Source organism: Vicia villosa, linkage group LG1 (genome assembly GCF_029867415.1).
Source record: "Vicia villosa cultivar HV-30 ecotype Madison, WI linkage group LG1, Vvil1.0, whole genome shotgun sequence".
In the NCBI taxonomy this organism is placed as follows: Eukaryota; Viridiplantae; Streptophyta; class Magnoliopsida; order Fabales; family Fabaceae; genus Vicia; species Vicia villosa.
The window spans coordinates 115540338-115555865 of record NC_081180.1 but is presented as its reverse complement, the minus strand read 5'-3'; the positions used below and the strand labels follow the sequence as shown (position 1 = coordinate 115555865).

The 15528-nt window shown below is 24.9% G+C and overlaps 2 long non-coding RNA genes across 2 annotated transcripts; both read right to left on the bottom strand.

Moving 5' to 3' along the window:
* Positions 1 to 5633: 5633 nt before the first annotated feature.
* On the bottom strand, positions 5634 to 7673 carry LOC131614975 (uncharacterized). The gene is made up of 3 exons (XR_009287677.1): positions 6668 to 7673; positions 6334 to 6455; positions 5634 to 5880 (listed from the first exon to the last, which is right to left on the bottom strand). It is a non-coding gene; the product is annotated as an uncharacterized LOC131614975 (long non-coding RNA).
* Positions 7674 to 13293: 5620 nt separating this feature from the next.
* Positions 13294 to 15336, bottom strand: LOC131614969 (uncharacterized). The gene is made up of 3 exons (XR_009287676.1): positions 14331 to 15336; positions 13997 to 14118; positions 13294 to 13543 (listed from the first exon to the last, which is right to left on the bottom strand). It is a non-coding gene; the product is annotated as an uncharacterized LOC131614969 (long non-coding RNA).
* Between the last annotated feature and the right edge of the window lie 192 nt (positions 15337 to 15528).

Sequence of the window (15528 nt, the reverse complement as noted above, 5' to 3'; positions counted from 1 at the left end):
ATTCTGAAATTACCCACTACTTTCTTCAACCTATTTGCAAGGAGCTTAGCTAACACTTTATACATGCATTCGATTAACGATATCGGCCGAAACTCTTTCAATTTCACTGGATTCTCCACTTTAGGAATCAAGGTGATAAATGAACTATTGGATCCCTTAACCAATCTTCTGTTTGAATGGAATTCTGAAACAAATGTAATGAAATCTCCCTTAAGCACTTCCCAAAACTCCTTAATAAATTAAAAGTGAACAAATTCACTATTCACTGTGAACATCAATTTATATATAATACTTCCTCCGTTCCTTTTTAAGTGTCGTTTTAGAAGAATTTTTTGTTCCTATTTAAGTGTCGTTTTATAATTTAATGTTATAATTTGTCAATCATACCCTTATTTTCTCAATAACTCCACCTCACATTTTTTAATTGGTGAACACTCCGGTACCCTTGAGTTTAGTTGGGTAACGGTACCTTCAACCAATCAAATTATATAATTTCATGCCACATCACTTATTTATTTTAAATTAATTTAAAATTAATTAAAATTTTATGACAATTTACACTAAAGGTACCGATAGTCCGATACCCAATTTAAATTCATGGGTATCAAAGAATTTGCCTTTTTAATTAGTTATTGGAAAAAGAGAGTGTATAAATGAATTTCTTTGGAAAGAGAAAAATAAATAAGGGTATGATAGAAAAAGTAACCCTAACAATCCAGTATCTTGGTTGAAATTTTTTTTTGTTAAAATGACACTTAAAAAGGAACGAAGGGAGTAGTAAGTCATCCTAAACAAATTTATTCTTCACTCGAAGAGAAACAACAACAGTTACTCATTCTCTCTATTTGCTTCCTTGCCTTCATCATCATCTTCAAACTCAACTATCTCAACTGATTAGCTACAATCCATGTTTATAAACTTACACCTTCCCAATCATGATCCAATTTTATTTCTAGAATCAGAACTATCTCCAAACAATCACTGCACAAGCTTTGAACATCTCTAACTACGGTAAACTCCGAAGCGATAACATAACTTTGAACCAAACTTAAATGTACCCATTTTCTGTAATTTTTAAACCATTCTCATGCATATTCATCAACGTTTTTAGTTGTCTTATCTTATTCATCAACACAAATTTCCAAGCTTGCACCTCTGTTGTAATTACAGTAACAAAACTCACAATTCTAATTAACTGGTGCTGGTGTTCATAGCTTTCTTCACCATATATAGATAACAGAACATGAAAAGTGATATACGAGCTGATGGAGCAGATAAAATTGAAAACTTGAATTTGAAGCTTGAAAATAACATGTCATCACAAAATGACGATGAACTTGCAAAGGAAGTTAAAAGATTTGAATGATGTTCGGATGAAATGAAAGCTTATATGATGGACAAGGAAACAACATTGCTATCATAAGCCATTATGCTCAAGAAAATCCTCGTGGAAACCTGCCAAAGACAAGAGTTGTTTGCAAGCCGTAAGAACATTCAAAGCTCGAAATTGGGATTTCACACTATGTTATTGAAAGAGAGATGATGCACAACAACCAAATAGAAGTCTTTGGCACATGGAAAAAATATAAGGAATAAATTATTCATCTAAATTGGTACCATAAACCTCTCATAACGTTTAGCATTATTCTTAAATTTAATCGTAAAACCATTACACCAAGAGAAAGAGGGTTGATAGAGACTGTTCTTATTAGTAAAACTAGTAGGAAACCCGTGCTATCGCACGGGTCTGGTCGAGGTTTCACATTACATGTATCCAAATATCACTTGTAAAGTTCTTTTATATAAATCAACCATATATATTTAATCAAAATGCATCCCAAAAATATAATAACAAACAATGAAATAGCTAATAATACATCAATTTTTTTTAGCTCTTTTAAGTAAAAACAATAAATATATGGATTCATATTACACGTATCAATGACTTAAATATTAAATATGACATCATATTTTAAGTTAGATAACATTAATATGTTTATAACTTATAATCATTTATCAAAATTTAATTCATGTGTTTGGAATATGAAAGATAATATAACTTATTTTGCATTTCATAAATATTCACTTAATTTCAATTATATACTAATAATATGTATCAATTTTTAAGCATTGATTCATATTTATAATAAATCATACAATTATTTTTATAACTTCAATTTTATAAAACAATAACAAAAGAAATAGTTAAAAGATAGACATTAAAATGATTAGTCAATAACTGTTATCTGAGAGATACATTCACATCTACCCGTCAATTATTTTTATAACTTCAAATTTATAAAACAGTAACAAAAGAAATAGTTAAAAGATAGACATTAAAATGATTCGTCAATAACTGGTATCTCATACATACGTTCACATCTACCCGTCAATTCAGATGAGTTAAGAAACCCCGGTTGAATCCAAAAGTTTTAATTTTAAAAATTTATTAAACCTATTTAAGATATTAGCTCATTTTTACAAATGTAAAATGTATGACAACTCCCGTCAAATGCTTAAGAAATTAAACATAGTTAGAGAATACAATTTATTAACCTTATTTCAGATATTAGCTCATTTTTTTTCAAATCTAAAATATATGACATCTCCGTAAAATATTAAAAGTTTCTACGTTTAATGTATACTTAAAATATTTAAAATGAAACAAATAATAAAAATATAAATATTTTAATAGAGTAATTAGATCTTGAATTATGTAAAATTATAAAAAATAGAAATTTAAAACTTATGTACTATAAATAATATTAAATAGAGTATTAAATTTTATATAGGAAAGAGAAAAAACAAAAATCTTTTTGTTTTAAGAATATCGAATAATTATAAGTAGGTAAATAAAATTAAAATAATTTAATATTTATTAATTAGTGTACATATAAGTTAGTAAATAAAAAATCAAATATAAGAATAACTAAAATCAATTAAAATATTTTATAACAATTTGACATTTATTTATTTATACAATTTAATACATATTTATTAATTTCTTATAAAATTCAAAAATTTAGGTATAAATCTACTAATATACCGAACTTTTAATTTTATTATAAATATATTTTAAATTAATAATTATGAGAAATTATTTAGTTTTCATTTCAATAATAATAATTTAATTCAATATTATAATTATCATTTAATTGAATTTAAGATTTAAATAATTTTAACTTTTGAATGAAAAGCTAAAACTAAAATAATTGAGTTTCCTATTTATAAATATATTTGAATAAAAAACATATAATATGAAAATTAAAATTATTTGTTTTATTTATTAACAAACATTTCAAAATAAAACATATTATAAGAACATAAAAAAATATAATTGGTTTAATAAGAAAATTAAAATTTATAATAATTGATTAGATTTAATAAATTGAATCATATAATATTTTTTTAAATATATTTTATTTAGTTAGATTATTAAGAAATTTAAAAAACATTGGTATTAAATCAAAATGACAATAATTTGTAAAATGATATAAATAAAATTTCAATTACATCAATCACAAATAATTTATTTTATTTATTATCACTTACTTTAAATTTTATCAACCATATAATTTTAAAAAATAGTGTAAAACTTTTAATGACAGATTCTAAATAAATAGTTTTCAAACCTATAAATAAAAATTGACTATAATGAATTAATTTAATTATTTTCAAAAGTATTGATTGATAATAAAAGTTGACCTATAATCAAATCAGAAGTATTGATTGACAATAAATTGTTTTCAATTTTTTGTTTTTAATGTTAAAATCATTAAAAAGTTTCTCTTTTTAAATTTTGAATTATGTGATGCATGTATGATAAAACTTTTCAATAATAATAATTTCATTCAATATTATAATTATCATTTAATTGATTTTAAGATTTAAAAAAAAATTACCTTTTGCATGAAAAGCTTAAAAGATTGAGTTTCCTATTTATAAATATATTTAATTAAAAAACATATAATATAAAAATTAAAATTATTTGTTTTATTTATTAATAAACATTTCAAAATAAAACATATTATAAGTACATAAAAAATATAATTGGTTTAATAAGAAAATTAAAATTTATAATAATTGATTAGATTTAATAAATTGAATCATAGAATTTTTTTAAAATATATTTGATTTAGTTAGATTATAAATAAATTAAAAAAACATTGGTATTAAATCAAAATGACAATTTGGTTATTATTAATTTGATTTTATAAGCAAATTTTTAAAATGATATAAATAAAATTTCAATTACATCAATCACAAATAATTTATTTTATTTATTATCACTTACTTTAAATTTTATCAACCATATAATTTTAAAAAATAGTGTAAAACTTTTAATGACAGATTCTAAATAAATAGTTTTCAAACCTATAAATAAAAATTGACTATAATGAATTAATTTAATTATTTTCAAAAGTATTGATTGATAATAAAAGTTGACCTATAATCAAATCAGAAGTATTGATTGACAATAAATTGTTTTCAATTTTTTGTTTTTAATGTTAAAATCATTAAAAAGTTTCTCGTTTTAAATTTTGAATTATGTGATGCATGTAAGATAAAACTTTTCAATAATAATAATTTCATTCAATATTATAACTATCATTTAATTGAATTTTAGATTTAAAAAAGTTTACCTTTTGAATGAAAAGTTAAAAAGATTGAATTTCCTATTTATAAATATATTTAAATAAAAAACATATAATATGAAAATTAAAATTATTTGTTTTATTTATTAATAAAGATTTCAAAATAAAACATATTATAAGTACATAAAAAAATATTATTGGTTTAATAAGAAAATTAAATTTATAATAATTGATTAGATTTAAAAAATTGAATCAGAGAATTTTTTTTTAAATATATTTTATTTAGTTAGATTATTAAGAAATTTAAAAATTACTAATCAAAATGACAATTTGGTTATTATTAATTTGATTTTATAAGCAAATTTGTAAAATGATATAAATAAAATTTCAATTACATCAATCAAAAATAATTTATTTTATTTATTATCACTTACTTCAAATTGGATCAACAATAAAATTTAAAAAAATAGTGTAAAACTTTTAATTACAGATTTTAAATAAATAGTTTTCAAACATATAAATAAAAATTGAAAACCTATAAATAAAAATTGACTATAATTAATGAATTTAATTATTTTCAAAAGTATTGATTGATAATAAAAGTTGACCTATAATCAAATCAGATGTATTGATTGACAATAAATTGTTTTCAATTTTTTGTTTTTAATGTTAAAATCATTAAAAAGTTTCTCGTTTTAAATTTTGAATTATGTGATGCATGTATGATAAAACTTTTCTTTATATTGAAATTTTTAAAAAAAACTGTGAGTTAAATATGTGATATTAAGTCCGACTAACAAATATTTCATGTTTAAAAAAATGTGTAATATATTGTAATGAATTATCAAACGCTAAAATTATTTATATTTATATATCAATATCATGGGCGGAACGATCAAATTTTGATTGAAAACAATTACACCGTAGTTTTAATAAAGCTTTGAGAGGATGTTTTGAAACAAATAAATAATAGACAAACATAATGCAGCCAGGCTGAAAATAATATTGATTCAATGAAAATGTCAACCCCTTCCTGCACAACAACCTAGTATTCCTATGAACCATTATCTAAAATCACCAAAGAAAAGAAGAAGTTGTTGATGCTGATTCTTCTGTTGGCTATGCAGCCTCCTATTGATTCTAATCATCAGGATCGCCATCGCCATCGTAATCAGAATCCTCTTCCTCACCTTCTATCCAAAATACTCTGTCAACGAACTGCATATCACGCTGTTCAATCTCTCAAGCAACAATAGCTTATCAACCACATTCAACTTATCAATCACTGCAAGAAATCCAAACAAAAAGATCCGAATCAATTATCGTGGTGGAATTCATATAAGTGCTTGGTACACAGATACAAAACTATATCAAGGATCATTACCTAAATTCTATCAAGGTCACAAGAATGTTAATGTTCTTAGTATACCTTTGACTGGAGAGACACATAATGCAACATGTTTGAGAGATTCTTTGCAACAACAGTTTAAGCAAGGATCTAACTCAACAATAGGATCAGGGATCACTAAATTAGTGTAGCATTCACCAATTGTTCTGGGAAACTATTTAGCGTCTTCCGAAAAAGAGCTAGCCATTTTCTAGCCGAACCATTTTATTCTGTTCCTAAAACATTTCTAGCATTGAAAGGTACAATTTCTTGAAACATGAGGGAAGTATAATGTAAATCATTTCATATTATGACCATTATCACATTTAGTTTACAAAATCAAAAACTTACCCAAGAACATACATATCGGCAGCATGAGGCATATGAGCCCATTCTTCAAGATTCAAACAACTCGGAGAAGATCTTGCAACATCAACTTGGCTAACTCTCGGTATCAAAATCAGGATCGTTGACTGCATAAAATAGCAATATAAATAAATGAAATTATTTTCAAAAACACTATACAACTTGATCAAACACTATATAACCTATATTTGACAAATCTTTGCCATAAAATTCATATTGCTGAATTTTGGCAATTTGAATATAATTTTGTTGCGCTAAAATGCTACTTGGTGACACTGGCTATATATAATACAAATAAATAAGTTTCAGAACTCCCTACCTTTACCCCTTGATTCAACTGCACATTCATCTTTATACCTCAAATTCATGAGAGCAATGCCAAGAGTTGGTTTATCCAACCAAATTTAGATTTCAAGGATGCTGAAAAGAGAAAAAAACACAAAATCAAAAACAACAAACATACAAACAAAAAGTAAGTTTCAGAACCTATAAATCCAAAACTTTCACAATCTAACAAACAATACATCATCAGCACACACACATAGTTTGAGAGTAACCCAAACATAACACTTTACAGTGTTGCACTCGAACATCCTAGAAAGTCCATTGTGAAACATATCTAATTGCAGCAAAACCTAACACAGAATAGTAATTAGGATTAGAATGATTCAAAATGAAAAACTAAATAGAAAATTAAGTCCAGTAGCTTATAGTTTGAAATAAAATATAAAATTAATTATATAGTTAGAAACAAACCTAGTTTGATGAGTCCCTGGCTACCATCATAGTATTACCAGTAGAAAGTGACTCCATTTTTAAGTCAATGAACTCACAGTTTATTAACAAAGCAAGAATGTCGGATGAAGCTTTGTGCGTCTACGGTGGTTGTCGCGTTGTAGTTGCCAACGGGTTTGCGAAGGCGGAGCGATGTTCGCACGAGTGGACGTGTCAGATCTGATTTCCGGCAGCACTGCTTTTTCCCTTCTATTTTTTGTGTTCTCGCTGCTTCTGTTTTTGTTTTTCTCCATGGTTTTGTTGTACCCATTGGTGATGGATGCTGCATTTATTTTCTTCTGCAAATTTGTTGTTAGTAAAAATTGAAGGTTGGAGAGGCAGATGCTTTGTGGTATTGAAATGAAGAGGTATTTCTCTCTTTTGTAACGATGCACTTCGTAAAATGGATCAAAGAGATATGGGAAGGTGTGTTTATTGTTATTGAGTAGTGGCTTTTCATGTTCCATGGCTATACATTTTCGATAAATGTGTAAAAGAGAAAGTGAGAATCAAAACTTAGAAACGTATAGAAAAATGAAAGGGCGCAAAGAATTGATTTTTTGGGAAGTGGAGGAATTGATGTTTTCAAAGTAATAAAACTTATCCATTCAATGATGTAGGGTATAACCATAGGTATTACATATTTTAACGTGTAAATTTAAAGAAATAAATAAACCAATTAGGAAAAATAAAAAACCAACAAAAAATAAGAGACTGCCACATCAGCAGCAATAAATGCCAAATCAATATTATTGTGTTATTTTGACAAAAGACTTTTATACCCGTGGAATAAGAAAAGTTTCAGTACATTTATAAGAGGGCTTTTACTGGCATTTATAAGAAAAGTTTTTAAGTGTCGTTTTAGAAGAATTTTTTGTTCCTATTTAAGTGTCGTTTTATAATTTAATGTTATAATTTGTCAATCATACCCTTATTTTCTCAATAACTCCACCTCACATTTTTTAATTGGTGAACACTCCGGTACCCTTGAGTTTAGTTGGGTAACGGTACCTTCAACCAATCAAATTATATAATTTCATGCCACATCACTTATTTATTTTAAATTAATTTAAAATTAATTAAAATTTTATGACAATTTACACTAAAGGTACCGATAGTCCGATACCCAATTTAAATTCATGGGTATCAAAGAATTTGCCTTTTTAATTAGTTATTGGAAAAAGAGAGTGTATAAATGAATTTCTTTGGAAAGAGAAAAATAAATAAGGGTATGATAGAAAAAGTAACCCTAACAATCCAGTATCTTGGTTGAAATTTTTTTTTGTTAAAATGACACTTAAAAAGGAACGAAGGGAGTAGTAAGTCATCCTAAACAAATTTATTCTTCACTCGAAGAGAAACAACAACAGTTACTCATTCTCTCTATTTGCTTCCTTGCCTTCATCATCATCTTCAAACTCAACTATCTCAACTGATTAGCTACAATCCATGTTTATAAACTTACACCTTCCCAATCATGATCCAATTTTATTTCTAGAATCAGAACTATCTCCAAACAATCACTGCACAAGCTTTGAACATCTCTAACTACGGTAAACTCCGAAGCGATAACATAACTTTGAACCAAACTTAAATGTACCCATTTTCTGTAATTTTTAAACCATTCTCATGCATATTCATCAACGTTTTTAGTTGTCTTATCTTATTCATCAACACAAATTTCCAAGCTTGCACCTCTGTTGTAATTACAGTAACAAAACTCACAATTCTAATTAACTGGTGCTGGTGTTCATAGCTTTCTTCACCATATATAGATAACAGAACATGAAAAGTGATATACGAGCTGATGGAGCAGATAAAATTGAAAACTTGAATTTGAAGCTTGAAAATAACATGTCATCACAAAATGACGATGAACTTGCAAAGGAAGTTAAAAGATTTGAATGATGTTCGGATGAAATGAAAGCTTATATGATGGACAAGGAAACAACATTGCTATCATAAGCCATTATGCTCAAGAAAATCCTCGTGGAAACCTGCCAAAGACAAGAGTTGTTTGCAAGCCGTAAGAACATTCAAAGCTCGAAATTGGGATTTCACACTATGTTATTGAAAGAGAGATGATGCACAACAACCAAATAGAAGTCTTTGGCACATGGAAAAAATATAAGGAATAAATTATTCATCTAAATTGGTACCATAAACCTCTCATAACGTTTAGCATTATTCTTAAATTTAATCGTAAAACCATTACACCAAGAGAAAGAGGGTTGATAGAGACTGTTCTTATTAGTAAAACTAGTAGGAAACCCGTGCTATCGCACGGGTCTGGTCGAGGTTTCACATTACATGTATCCAAATATCACTTGTAAAGTTCTTTTATATAAATCAACCATATATATTTAATCAAAATGCATCCCAAAAATATAATAACAAACAATGAAATAGCTAATAATACATCAATTTTTTTAGCTCTTTTAAGTAAAAACAATAAATATATGGATTCATATTACACGTATCAATGACTTAAATATTAAATATGACATCATATTTTAAGTTAGATAACATTAATATGTTTATAACTTATAATCATTTATCAAAATTTAATTCATGTGTTTGGAATATGAAAGATAATATAACTTATTTTGCATTTCATAAATATTCACTTAATTTCAATTATATACTAATAATATGTATCAATTTTTAAGCATTGATTCATATTTATAATAAATCATACAATTATTTTTATAACTTCAATTTTATAAAACAATAACAAAAGAAATAGTTAAAAGATAGACATTAAAATGATTAGTCAATAACTGTTATCTGAGAGATACATTCACATCTACCCGTCAATTATTTTTATAACTTCAAATTTATAAAACAGTAACAAAAGAAATAGTTAAAAGATAGACATTAAAATGATTCGTCAATAACTGGTATCTCATACATACGTTCACATCTACCCGTCAATTCAGATGAGTTAAGAAACCCCGGTTGAATCCAAAAGTTTTAATTTTAAAAATTTATTAAACCTATTTAAGATATTAGCTCATTTTTACAAATGTAAAATGTATGACAACTCCCGTCAAATGCTTAAGAAATTAAACATAGTTAGAGAATACAATTTATTAACCTTATTTCAGATATTAGCTCATTTTTTTTCAAATCTAAAATATATGACATCTCCGTAAAATATTAAAAGTTTCTACGTTTAATGTATACTTAAAATATTTAAAATGAAACAAATAATAAAAATATAAATATTTTAATAGAGTAATTAGATCTTGAATTATGTAAAATTATAAAAAATAGAAATTTAAAACTTATGTACTATAAATAATATTAAATAGAGTATTAAATTTTATATAGGAAAGAGAAAAAACAAAAATCTTTTTGTTTTAAGAATATCGAATAATTATAAGTAGGTAAATAAAATTAAAATAATTTAATATTTATTAATTAGTGTACATATAAGTTAGTAAATAAAAAATCAAATATAAGAATAACTAAAATCAATTAAAATATTTTATAACAATTTGACATTTATTTATTTATACAATTTAATACATATTTATTAATTTCTTATAAAATTCAAAAATTTAGGTATAAATCTACTAATATACCGAACTTTTAATTTTATTATAAATATATTTTAAATTAATAATTATGAGAAATTATTTAGTTTTCATTTCAATAATAATAATTTAATTCAATATTATAATTATCATTTAATTGAATTTAAGATTTAAATAATTTTAACTTTTGAATGAAAAGCTAAAACTAAAATAATTGAGTTTCCTATTTATAAATATATTTGAATAAAAAACATATAATATGAAAATTAAAATTATTTGTTTTATTTATTAACAAACATTTCAAAATAAAACATATTATAAGAACATAAAAAAATATAATTGGTTTAATAAGAAAATTAAAATTTATAATAATTGATTAGATTTAATAAATTGAATCATATAATATTTTTTTAAATATATTTTATTTAGTTAGATTATTAAGAAATTTAAAAAACATTGGTATTAAATCAAAATGACAATAATTTGTAAAATGATATAAATAAAATTTCAATTACATCAATCACAAATAATTTATTTTATTTATTATCACTTACTTTAAATTTTATCAACCATATAATTTTAAAAAATAGTGTAAAACTTTTAATGACAGATTCTAAATAAATAGTTTTCAAACCTATAAATAAAAATTGACTATAATGAATTAATTTAATTATTTTCAAAAGTATTGATTGATAATAAAAGTTGACCTATAATCAAATCAGAAGTATTGATTGACAATAAATTGTTTTCAATTTTTTGTTTTTAATGTTAAAATCATTAAAAAGTTTCTCTTTTTAAATTTTGAATTATGTGATGCATGTATGATAAAACTTTTCAATAATAATAATTTCATTCAATATTATAATTATCATTTAATTGATTTTAAGATTTAAAAAAAAATTACCTTTTGCATGAAAAGCTTAAAAGATTGAGTTTCCTATTTATAAATATATTTAATTAAAAAACATATAATATAAAAATTAAAATTATTTGTTTTATTTATTAATAAACATTTCAAAATAAAACATATTATAAGTACATAAAAAATATAATTGGTTTAATAAGAAAATTAAAATTTATAATAATTGATTAGATTTAATAAATTGAATCATAGAATTTTTTTAAAATATATTTGATTTAGTTAGATTATAAATAAATTAAAAAAACATTGGTATTAAATCAAAATGACAATTTGGTTATTATTAATTTGATTTTATAAGCAAATTTTTAAAATGATATAAATAAAATTTCAATTACATCAATCACAAATAATTTATTTTATTTATTATCACTTACTTTAAATTTTATCAACCATATAATTTTAAAAAATAGTGTAAAACTTTTAATGACAGATTCTAAATAAATAGTTTTCAAACCTATAAATAAAAATTGACTATAATGAATTAATTTAATTATTTTCAAAAGTATTGATTGATAATAAAAGTTGACCTATAATCAAATCAGAAGTATTGATTGACAATAAATTGTTTTCAATTTTTTGTTTTTAATGTTAAAATCATTAAAAAGTTTCTCGTTTTAAATTTTGAATTATGTGATGCATGTAAGATAAAACTTTTCAATAATAATAATTTCATTCAATATTATAACTATCATTTAATTGAATTTTAGATTTAAAAAAGTTTACCTTTTGAATGAAAAGTTAAAAAGATTGAATTTCCTATTTATAAATATATTTAAATAAAAAACATATAATATGAAAATTAAAATTATTTGTTTTATTTATTAATAAAGATTTCAAAATAAAACATATTATAAGTACATAAAAAAATATTATTGGTTTAATAAGAAAATTAAATTTATAATAATTGATTAGATTTAAAAAATTGAATCAGAGAATTTTTTTTTAAATATATTTTATTTAGTTAGATTATTAAGAAATTTAAAAATTACTAATCAAAATGACAATTTGGTTATTATTAATTTGATTTTATAAGCAAATTTGTAAAATGATATAAATAAAATTTCAATTACATCAATCAAAAATAATTTATTTTATTTATTATCACTTACTTCAAATTGGATCAACAATAAAATTTAAAAAAATAGTGTAAAACTTTTAATTACAGATTTTAAATAAATAGTTTTCAAACATATAAATAAAAATTGAAAACCTATAAATAAAAATTGACTATAATTAATGAATTTAATTATTTTCAAAAGTATTGATTGATAATAAAAGTTGACCTATAATCAAATCAGATGTATTGATTGACAATAAATTGTTTTCAATTTTTTGTTTTTAATGTTAAAATCATTAAAAAGTTTCTCGTTTTAAATTTTGAATTATGTGATGCATGTATGATAAAACTTTTCTTTATATTGAAATTTTTAAAAAAAACTGTGAGTTAAATATGTGATATTAAGTCCGACTAACAAATATTTCATGTTTAAAAAAATGTGTAATATATTGTAATGAATTATCAAACGCTAAAATTATTTATATTTATATATCAATATCATGGGCGGAACGATCAAATTTTGATTGAAAACAATTACACCGTAGTTTTAATAAAGCTTTGAGAGGATGTTTTGAAACAAATAAATAATAGACAAACATAATGCAGCCAGGCTGAAAATAATATTGATTCAATGAAAATGTCAACCCCTTCCTGCACAACAACCTAGTATTCCTATGAACCATTATCTAAAATCACCAAAGAAAAGAAGAAGTTGTTGATGCTGATTCTTCTGTTGGCTATGCAGCCTCCTATTGATTCTAATCATCAGGATCGCCATCGCCATCGTAATCAGAATCCTCTTCCTCACCTTCTATCCAAAATACTCTGTCAACGAACTGCATATCACGCTGTTCAATCTCTCAAGCAACAATAGCTTATCAACCACATTCAACTTATCAATCACTGCAAGAAATCCAAACAAAAAGATCCGAATCAATTATCGTGGTGGAATTCATATAAGTGCTTGGTACACAGATACAAAACTATATCAAGGATCATTACCTAAATTCTATCAAGGTCACAAGAATGTTAATGTTCTTAGTATACCTTTGACTGGAGAGACACATAATGCAACATGTTTGAGAGATTCTTTGCAACAACAGTTTAAGCAAGGATCTAACTCAACAATAGGATCAGGGATCACTAAATTAGTGTAGCATTCACCAATTGTTCTGGGAAACTATTTAGCGTCTTCCGAAAAAGAGCTAGCCATTTTCTAGCCGAACCATTTTATTCTGTTCCTAAAACATTTCTAGCATTGAAAGGTACAATTTCTTGAAACATGAGGGAAGTATAATGTAAATCATTTCATATTATGACCATTATCACATTTAGTTTACAAAATCAAAAACTTACCCAAGAACATACATATCGGCAGCATGAGGCATATGAGCCCATTCTTCAAGATTCAAACAACTCGGAGAAGATCTTGCAACATCAACTTGGCTAACTCTCGGTATCAAAATCAGGATCGTTGACTGCATAAAATAGCAATATAAATAAATGAAATTATTTTCAAAAACACTATACAACTTGATCAAACACTATATAACCTATATTTGACAAATCTTTGCCATAAAATTCATATTGCTGAATTTTGGCAATTTGAATATAATTTTGTTGCGCTAAAATGCTACTTGGTGACACTGGCTATATATAATACAAATAAATAAGTTTCAGAACTCCCTACCTTTACCCCTTGATTCAACTGCACATTCATCTTTATACCTCAAATTCATGAGAGCAATGCCAAGAGTTGGTTTATCCAACCAAATTTAGATTTCAAGGATGCTGAAAAGAGAAAAAAACACAAAATCAAAAACAACAAACATACAAACAAAAAGTAAGTTTCAGAACCTATAAATCCAAAACTTTCACAATCTAACAAACAATACATCATCAGCACACACACATAGTTTGAGAGTAACCCAAACATAACACTTTACAGTGTTGCACTCGAACATCCTAGAAAGTCCATTGTGAAACATATCTAATTGCAGCAAAACCTAACACAGAATAGTAATTAGGATTAGAATGATTCAAAATGAAAAACTAAATAGAAAATTAAGTCCAGTAGCTTATAGTTTGAAATAAAATATAAAATTAATTATATAGTTAGAAACAAACCTAGTTTGATGAGTCCCTGGCTACCATCATAGTATTACCAGTAGAAAGTGACTCCATTTTTAAGTCAATGAACTCACAGTTTATTAACAAAGCAAGAATGTCGGATGAAGCTTTGTGCGTCTACGGTGGTTGTCGCGTTGTAGTTGCCAACGGGTTTGCGAAGGCGGAGCGATGTTCGCACGAGTGGACGTGTCAGATCTGATTTCCGGCAGCACTGCTTTTTCCCTTCTATTTTTTGTGTTCTCGCTGCTTCTGTTTTTGTTTTTCTCCATGGTTTTGTTGTACCCATTGGTGATGGATGCTGCATTTATTTTCTTCTGCAAATTTGTTGTTAGTAAAAATTGAAGGTTGGAGAGGCAGATGCTTTGTGGTATTGAAATGAAGAGGTATTTCTCTCTTTTGTAACGATGCACTTCGTAAAATGGATCAAAGAGATATGGGAAGGTGTGTTTATTGTTATTGAGTAGTGGCTTTTCATGTTCCATGGCTATACATTTTCGATAAATGTGTAAAAGAGAAAGTGAGAATCAAAACTTAGAAACGTATAGAAAAATGAAAGGGCGCAAAGAATTGATTTTTTGGGAAGTGGAGGAATTGATGTTTTCAAAGTAATAAAACTTATCCATTCAATGATGTAGGGTATAACCATAGGTATTACATATTTTAACGTGTAAATTTAAAGAAATAAATAAACCAATTAGGAAAAATAAAAAACCAACAAAAAATAAGAGACTGCCACATCAGCAGCAATAAATGCCAAA